General features: G+C 28.6%; 1 long non-coding RNA gene across 1 annotated transcript; it reads right to left on the reverse strand.

Moving 5' to 3' along the window:
* Nucleotides 1–6,234: 6,234 nt before the first annotated feature.
* Nucleotides 6,235–7,757, reverse strand: LOC105852748 (uncharacterized). Its single transcript, XR_012163089.1, has 2 exons — nt 7,601–7,757; nt 6,235–6,884 (listed from the first exon to the last, which is right to left on the reverse strand). It is a non-coding gene; the product is annotated as an uncharacterized lncRNA (long non-coding RNA).
* Nucleotides 7,758–9,618: the final 1,861 nt, after the last annotated feature.

The following is a 9,618-nucleotide window of genomic DNA, read 5'->3' on the forward strand; positions in this document are numbered from 1 at the left end:
ATTGAATTGTTGCAAGTAATAATTAAAACGGTAGTATCGAGTGTGGAACTCAAAGGATTGCGTTTTATTATCGAATGATGTTTAATTATCAGAATTGAATAAAAAGTTTTCAAATTGATTGACATTATATTTGAAACTAAAAATAGTAATATAATTTAACTTTTATAAAAGGAAAAATGTCAAAGATGAGTTTCACTTCGAATCCAACCTTGGTTTCTAATTTGATCCTAGTTCATAAATTCCTTTATTGAACTATTACTGAATTATCTTTATTATTCTTTCCCTAATGTCTTAGTGGCATAACCTTTAATTGCAAAGTAACCCCTAGTTCTTTAGTGGATTGAAGAATAGAATTAAGCTTTATAGTACAATAATTCTCTTATTAAACTAATGCCTCTACAAATAATTCAATTGGTTTAATGACTTGCTTCTATCCCTATACTACAGTATCATGAATTTCTCATGTCAAGCTTTCGTAAAATCCACTTTCGTTTTAAAATATGAATTGTGAAACAATTTAAAGTTGAGCAAGAAGTAAAAAAACATTAAGCACATATATGAGAAAAACAATTCAATTAACTCATTCATATAATTAGAAATCAAATAAGAAATATAAGGGTTTCATCTTGTTTCACTCATCTCTAACAAATAGGGTTTAGTTACTCACGAAAAGATATAAAAGATAGAGATTAAAGAAGAATTACAAGAAAGATTCATGAATGATTCTTGATAATATTCCTTCAATGGTGTTAGAACCAGCCTCCTCTAAGTTTCTATGCTAGGGCTCAAGTCTCTAAACTTCAAAATAGCCAAAAAAAAGAGACCTAGAAAGTGCAAAAAACATATTTTTATGCATTCTACAATGTGTCGTGCACACCTGGACGAAAACATGATGTAAAGATACTATAGAAATGCGCCCCGAGTGCAAGAATTTGTGCTTCAAGTGCACAATATATGTTGTTTGGAGTTTATTGTATTTTTCTCGTCTTTTGAGTCTGAATTTGGTTCTAGTGTCTTCATGAAACTTAAATCTATGGATCTTAGATTTCATGTGCACTTGAGTTGAATTCAATTGGACATCTACAACTCCATATATGACTGAAATACTCCACATAGGTCGTGTTGATTTGTCACCAAAATTCAACACTACACTAAAACAAAGAAACAACGCAAAACTTCAAAAAATATGCTCTTAATCAAAGAAATAATAACATAAACATGTCATTAAATCCAAGAACTAAGATCAACAAAATATACCAAATAAATTCTTAAGTTAACTAATGATTACAGATAAATAAGTCTAAAATTAATGAAAAATATGCATATGATAAAGAGTTATCAGTAGCCCCAAAATGTGGCCAACATTCGAAACCAAACAAATAAGGATTGGTGACAAAACTCAAAAGTCATAATACCATCAGTGAATCAAAGGTTGCAGTTGAAAACTCAATTTAATTCTGGATAAACGTCTTCTAGTATAACAAGGAACATGGTGAGTCCAACATTGTCCAATAGGGGCAGGAAACTGAAAGTTTCACCCCATAGAAAAAATAAGTCCATGAACATTTTTCTCTGTTTAGTATTTTTCAAATGCATCTAGATGAAGAGTGTTGGAGAAGAACTTCGATTGAACCATTATCAGAAGTTCGCCATTATTTTGCATTCTGTCTTTTGGGAGTCATGGATGAGTGAGAATGATGATAATGAATTGTTAAGATGATTAAGAATGAAGAGAGGAAACAATATCTACAAAACAAGGATGAAGCAACATAAAAAATACAAGCACATCGAATTTCTAGCATTATATTTTCCAAAATAATCGATTATTTAAGTATAACAATTTATTATTTTTTACATGTCATGCTTGGAGCTTGAAAATAATTGGTTATGAATATTCAATAATCGATTATTTTGAACGCTTTTTGAATTTATGGAGACCGAGAAAACAATCGATTATTTCTTCTTGAATAATCGATTATATTTTGAAAATGCAATTAAAATTGATGGTTATGCAGTGTTTTTTCAAATTCCTATGAAAGTGTGTGAATAATTGATTATTGCATAAGCATAATTGGTTATTGTTCTCGATGAATTTTTTTTTTCTAAATGATTAGTGATACATTTTATAATAATTTTAAGTTTAGAAATCAATTTTTAGAATGATGTGTAACCTTTAAAGTGGTTTATGTACTACTTGATTCAATTTGATTTGGTAGCGTGTTGTATCTTCTAGTAAATAATTATTGATCTTATCTGCTACTTGGAAATCTCTATTTTAGTTTGTTGTAACTTTTAAGTGACGATTAATTCAAAAGAAAATTTAAGCGTGATCAATTTGGAGCAGTTAGCCTTCTATGAGAGTATGTTACGCGTGTTAGAATCATTGTTTGAGTTATGAGATGAACATAAAATCTTGGTGTTAATTTTTGAATTAATTATGTGAATGTGTATATGATTATGTAAATATTAAATTTTTGTGTTTCAAGTGTTCTAATTGTTGGGAATTAGTGTATAGAGTTAGAGTAGTCAAGAACATCTAAAAGTGAAATAGTTCTATATTGCTTCAAACGGATTATTGATTATGTATTGATGTAAGTGTCGCCGTTACTACTTGTAAGTTTCAAACAAATTATTGCCAATGTGTAATTAAGTGAATTTTTAACTTGAAGTAAGGAGTAGGAGTTGTGACACCACCTTCGCACTCTTGAACAAAGTTAAAAATACTTTTAATTACCCATGTTTGGATTTGAATGACTACAATTATGGTTACCTTAACTAGTTGACTACATGAGTAGGAGGGACTAACTACCCTGACAACTCATCGTCGATAAAAAAGGTAATAGTAACTCATGTTAGAAATATTTGTTAATTCTATTTTTGAAATAGTTAAAAATCATATTAATCTCTTACGTAATTTTGAGTCATTATAAGTCATATGTGACATCAATGTAAAATGCTAACAATTGTTTTATGTGACATGAATTGGTATGGAGTCGTGTACATAAATTAAATATGTTTGATCTTCTAAGTAACTTGCTGGAAATAAATAAGTACATTGTGTTAGTATCTTATTTTTTTTATATTGTCTCATTTGATAAGGTCCTAGAACAATTGTAGGAGTTCTATAAATAAAATGTGTGTATAAGACTTTGAAATTAAGTTATACTTTGAGTGTGTTTGAAACCATGTGTGAAAATATTTATACACAATACTTTGCTTTTAAAAAAGAAAAACAAAACTTAACTGATTGTATGTCATTGAGTTGTTATATGTGTTTTTGTTTATAATTCTTGAAGGTGTGAAATATTTTAAATGTTTCTCATTATGTCTAACTTTTTAAAAACTATAGAGTAATTGTTGTTAGGATTTAGACAACTTTTTAAGGAGACGAAAAATAGTAAAATATTGTTTGAGAAGTTAGTCGAACTTGAAAATGTATTTGAAATATGTGTTATTTGATTCAAATGAATATAGTAAATATTGTTAATTAAATTCACATGCTTAGTTTTATGTATAAACGATAATGATTAATCATAATATTTTCTTCATATTTGAGTTGTTTAAGGTGATGTGTTTAACTAATTGTTGTGTCGTGTTAGCCTATCATGCTAAGCTAATTGATTTATGAAAGTATTTATTTCCTTGGAAATAAATTTTCTTGAAAACAAATATTCTTATTTGCTCCGAATTTTCCTAAACAAAAAATCTAGTATAATTTATTATATATGTTATTTTGGAGTTTAGGGTGTCACATTAGTGATATCAGAGTCTGGTTTGTCCAATTAGACCGAGTGAGTTTTGTGTTAGTTGTCAATTAGTCAATTGTCAATCTTGTGCTTAAACACTTAGTAAATTGTCAATCTTGAGCTAATGGTGTTTACCAGTGTTCCCTACTAAGTACTGAAATGCTTACCTATTATTATTGGGTTAAGTGCGATGTATTTTTCTATTGCAATACACGATTTATGAAAGATGATTGTTAACTACAAAAGGAACCATAAAATCATAGAAATAGATACATTTGATACTAAGTGAGTGGTAATTAATTTGTGAAGGTATAGAGTATAAGAAACTAAGACCGTTGCGTAAGAGTTACAATAACAACGCTCCCAAACGATAAGGGTATCACTCCATTCACATTCCTATTTGAAATGAAGGTGCTATAATTGTATTGTCCTACCATGCGATATTCCATTGTGTTGTTTAAATTAAGTTTGAGTACATGCTTAATATGAGTTATACGCCATTTTGATTTATAGTTGAATTTCATTTGCATGAGCTAGAATGATTAGGGATAAGAGGTTACTAATCGTATGACTTTGTTTCTAAATCAAGCGGATTTAGGACAAGTCGAAGACAAAGCCCAACTACTTTTGTGAGTATTCCTACTTGGGTTATTCACAAATGTGAATCATTCATACATACATAGCGTGTCTCCAACCATTACTTAAGGGAGTGTTGAGAACTAAACTCTGAGTGGAAATATTTGAGTTGTCTAAGATGGAAATTTCTTCCTTGCGGAGTGTTGGAAATAATTTGCCGTGTGGATCTTGTGTTAATGTGTTGTGCTTGTTTCATTGAATACATGATGTTAATTTCAATTGTACAATTATATATATATATATATATATATATATATATATATATATATATATATATATTTTTTGTTATTTGGAGATGACCCTTACTTTTTGATATATGATTTTCGATATGTACTTTCTCTTTGGTTGTAACGCTAGGGAGGTAAGTTAATCTAGTAGATATATATATATTATTTGTTATTTGGAGATGACCCTTACTTTTTGATATATGATTTTCGATATGTACTTTCTCTTTGGTTGTAATGCTAGGGAGGTAAGTTGATCTAGTAGATGAAGAATCGAGTAGAACGATGAAGTGCAGTTGGAGGCTCTGATTTTTCTTTTTAACACTAGTGTTAGTCAAGTTGGGAGAATTCTTCACAAGCATTCAAAATCATGACTAGTTAGGTTTTCTATTGGGTAGAAAAAGGCCAAGAGTCTTAGCTTTAGGATTTCGTTCTTTTATTTACGCAAATACTTGCTTGTTTGTAATCGTAATGATTATGCTTTTATTGAGGAAGTTAATAAAAGAAAATTTTTTATTTGGTTTAGAGCAAATAACTATTTTACTTTAGTCTGATTTTAAATAATATTAATAATCCACATTTTCACTTTTAGAATTTTGTTAATAATAGTTCTAAAAATTAGGATGTTACAATATTACTAAAACTTAAACCAATGAGTTTCTAAATTATTTGAAGTTTTGTATATAAGATCATCAACATAATTTAAGATTATTCAACAATTGGATTTATTTAATTTAATTTGTCCTATTTAAAGAAGTATTCAAGGTGTAAGTATGTAAAGTTTGACATCTCATATCATTATATCATAACCCAAATATCAATATGAACTATATATAACTCAAGTTTTGATGCATATATATGGCTAGTTATAAGCAGAAGGTCTACTTTCGCCCTTCTATTTATCCAGTTAATATATACATTTTTGAATACTATTAATACATGGGGAATTTATGGAAACTTAATATTATTCAGCACATTTGATTATTTTATTAAAGAAAGTTTATCTTCTTCGTCACATTTGGAATTTTTTTCATTATTTTTAATTTGTAATTTTATTTTTATTATCATTTTTGAAAACTTTATCTTCCTTGTCACTTTTTAAAATCTTCTCTTCTGCCTCATTTTTGAAAACTTTGTTTTTCTCTTCATTATTTGAAATTTTTTCTTCATTGTCATTTTTGAAAACTTTATCTTCCTTATCAGTTAAGGAAACTTTATCTTCCTCGTTACTTTTGGAAACTTTATCTTCTTCATCAAATATGTGATTTAGAAATTTACGGCTTTGATGAATAGATTTAGCAACATTCTTCTTTATCAAATTTGCACGGAAAGTCATCCGATCAGCTTCAGCTTCTAGCAGTGTCACTTCATGCATCAGACCAGCATAACTATCCACGGTCTGATATTAAATAATAATAATAATAATCCACATTTTCACTTTTAGAATTTTGTTAATAATAGTTCTAAAAATTAGGATGTTACAATATCTATTACTAAAACTTATACCAATGAGTTTCTAAATTATTTGAAGTTTTGTATATAAGATCATCAACATAATTTAAGATTATTCAACAATTGGATTTATTTAATTTAATTCGTCCTATTTAAAGAAGTATTGAAGGTGTATGTATGTAAAGTTTGACATCTCATATCATTATCATACCCCAAATATCGATATGAACTATATATAACTCAAGTTTTGATGCATATATATGGCTAGTTATAAGCAGAAGGTCTACTTTCACCCTTCTATTTATACAGTTAATATATACATTTTTGCATGCTATTAATACATGGGGAATTTATGGAAAACTTAATATTATTCAGCACATTTGATTATTTTATTAAAGAAAGTTTATCTTCTTCGTCACATTTGGAATTTTTTTCATTATTTTTAATTTGTAATTTTATCTTTATTATCATTTTTGAAAACTTTATCTTCCTTGTCACTTTTAAAAACCTTCTCTTCTGCCTCATTTTTGAAAACTGTCTTTCTGTTCATTATTTGAAATTTTGTCTTCATTGTCATTTCTTAAAACTTTATCTTCGCTATTAGTTAAGGAAACTTTATCTTCCTCATTTCTTTTGGAAACTTTATCTTCTTCATCAAATAAGTGATTTAGAAATTTACGGCTTTGATGAATAGATTTTGCAACATTCTTCTTTATCAAATTTGCACGAAAAGTCATCCGATCAGCTTCTAGCAGTGTCACTTCATGCATCAGGCCAGCATAACTATCCACGGTTGCCATTGGGGTTGCCATTGGGTTTAAAATAACTAATGGAGAATGCATTATATCAAGATATATAAAAGTGAAATAGAAATTAATATATAAACCTTATAAGTATGGTTCTCTAACTTCTTATAAAAACGTATACCGTAATAAAAGTTTGAGGTCTCAATATGATTGGAGTTCCTGTAGTTATATTATTTTTTTATTTTAGTCATTGTATGTATTTTTGTTTGATTTTAATCTCTGCAAATTTAAAAAATGTTATATTTAGTCCTTGAGATCAAATGTGACCCAATAGAATCGCACCATGTGATCCCTTAAACTAACATAAGAATTTAAAACGATATATTTGCAAGGATTTAATCCAAATAAAAAAACATAGAAAGGTTAAAATGAAAAATAGTATAATTTTAGGAACTAAAATCATATTGAAACCAAATAATTATAAAGTTCTAAGTTTAATATTAATATCATTTTAATAAGTTTAATTTGAGGGTCCTAGTTTTATATTAATTTAAATTTTATTTATCTTAAACAAGAGATGGTAAATTCCACCATAATTAACTTACACAAGACGTCCAACCTAACAATATTGGAATTTACAAGTTGAACTAGGACTTAAGAATTATATTTATAGAATTTTAATAAATTTAATTAGAATGTGTGTTTATGTAAAAATATTTATACATGTATCAAATCATATTTTTTTAAACATCTGCCTTTGACGTAGAAAAATACATTATAGGCTAGCATGACTCACAAATAATTGTAGGAGGAGGAGGTGGAGGAGGAGGGGGAAGTTGTGGATCTTGAGCTAGAACTTGAGAAGATAAAATAATAAAAAGTCCCAAACCAAGAAACATATATGAATTTGTGTAAGCGATGTCACTTCTTGGAGGATTACAATGCAATGTTGCTAAATAATAATGTAGATTCTCTATATAAATGGAAAGAAGAAGTCCTTTTTTCTGGGCCAAGAGTCAAATTTCAAATTAAATTAAGGCAAACCTTTTGGCAAAAGCAACAACAAAAGGACATATAAATATTGATATAGAAATTACAATTTGAAACGCAACAATTATTTAGATAAAGCCCGTTCAAATTTAATTTTTTAATTCAGCTATAACTTTTTTTTTCACGTAAGCTAAAAATTTATTAAAAAAAAAGATGGGGACTTAAACTTAATTTGGGAATAAAAAAGTATACTAAAAAAAGTTTCTCCAATCAAGCAAATTTTCTTGTCCTTGGGTAAAAATAATATAATATAGTTTTGGTATGGATATTCTCTTTTATTGTCTTAAAAAATATATTTGTAAAAGTGTACAGAATGTATTTTTCTTTTTTGGCCTCCGTGTTCATTCATCGAAAAAAGTGGACATCGTTTTTAGATTTTTCTCTTAGAAACTTTCAAGGAGCTCTACTCGTATTCTATTTTAAGAAACAATCACATTTTCTTATTTGGACGGATTGTATTTTCATTTTTCGGCCTCCGTATTCATCATTAGAAAAAATGGATATCGTTTTTGAATGCCTCTTAGTCAAAACTTTCAAGAAGCTCTACTCATTCGTGCATTTCGGTATAGTTGACGTCAGATCTTGTCAGCGCTTTGGCAGGTGGGTGAGAATTTATCTAACTATCGATTCGGCGTCGTTGTAACTTCATTCTTATTCCTAAATTTTTAATTAATTATGTAACTTTGATTTTATGTTCCGCATGATTTGCCAATCGTCTTTTGGTGATCCTATGAATCGTTTGTTGATTTTATTCAAATGTGTTGTAGGGCTGGCGTTGATATGGAACTCTTGGTGATTCACATATTTTACGGAAGTGTCAATTAATGTATGATGTGAGAGTGAATTAGAATTCATGAGTGTAAAATAAGTCAAATTAACGTAAAAATTGTATTTTCCGCAATTCATCTTAAGACTTGCTATGTGTGGCTGAAGCCATTTGAATAATAATTGACTAATAAGAACACTTAAAATTTCGTGAGCTTAAAACATGAGTTAGAAACTTTTATATGGTGTATTAGTAAAATGGGTTTTAGCTACAATCCTCTGGTAGATGCTTTAAGATAACAAAAACAAATAAATAATGAATAATCATTCCCTACATGTATTTGCAGTGTGTGTATATTAATTTAGCAGACAAAGAGTAATATTAATGACTATTTATCTTATAGTAGCATAAATTTCAAAAAAATAGAGACAATAATCTTAGTGTTTCTTATACACAAAGAATATTATATCCTATTATACAAGTAACTGTGTCCACTAAGGGAGGAAGACATAATATTGAAAGTATTACGTTATGTAGTTCAAAGTCAAATGTTACCTTGATTTAAGCTTTATCCTCTGATTATAGGACGAATACAAAGGAACAACAAGACTTTACTTCATTTAGTTGTTTGATTTTAACACAAATGCTCTAACATCTGCCTCCAGCGAAGTAATGCTATGTTTTGACTGACTCTTATAACACAAGCAATATTCTAGTTCTAATGACTCTTGAAATACATTATATATTCTATTTCAATAGTCTCTAATGAATGCAGTTATGCTCTGCTCATCTGCCTCTGATACGATTGATAAAGCAGGTAATCAATTGCCTCTAATAAGCTTGTCAAGCAAGTGATTGTCTGCCACTAGTAATCACATCATCACTTCAGGCTTCTGGTCGTCTAACTCTAACTTATGTCGTATGCTCTAAAGGAAATCAATTATCTAAAAGAAGTCAACGCTCTGATGCAATTCAATGTTCCAAAGAAGACAAAGCAA

Source organism: Cicer arietinum, chromosome 5 (assembly GCF_000331145.2).
Source record: "Cicer arietinum cultivar CDC Frontier isolate Library 1 chromosome 5, Cicar.CDCFrontier_v2.0, whole genome shotgun sequence".
NCBI classification, from domain to species: domain Eukaryota; kingdom Viridiplantae; phylum Streptophyta; class Magnoliopsida; order Fabales; family Fabaceae; genus Cicer; species Cicer arietinum.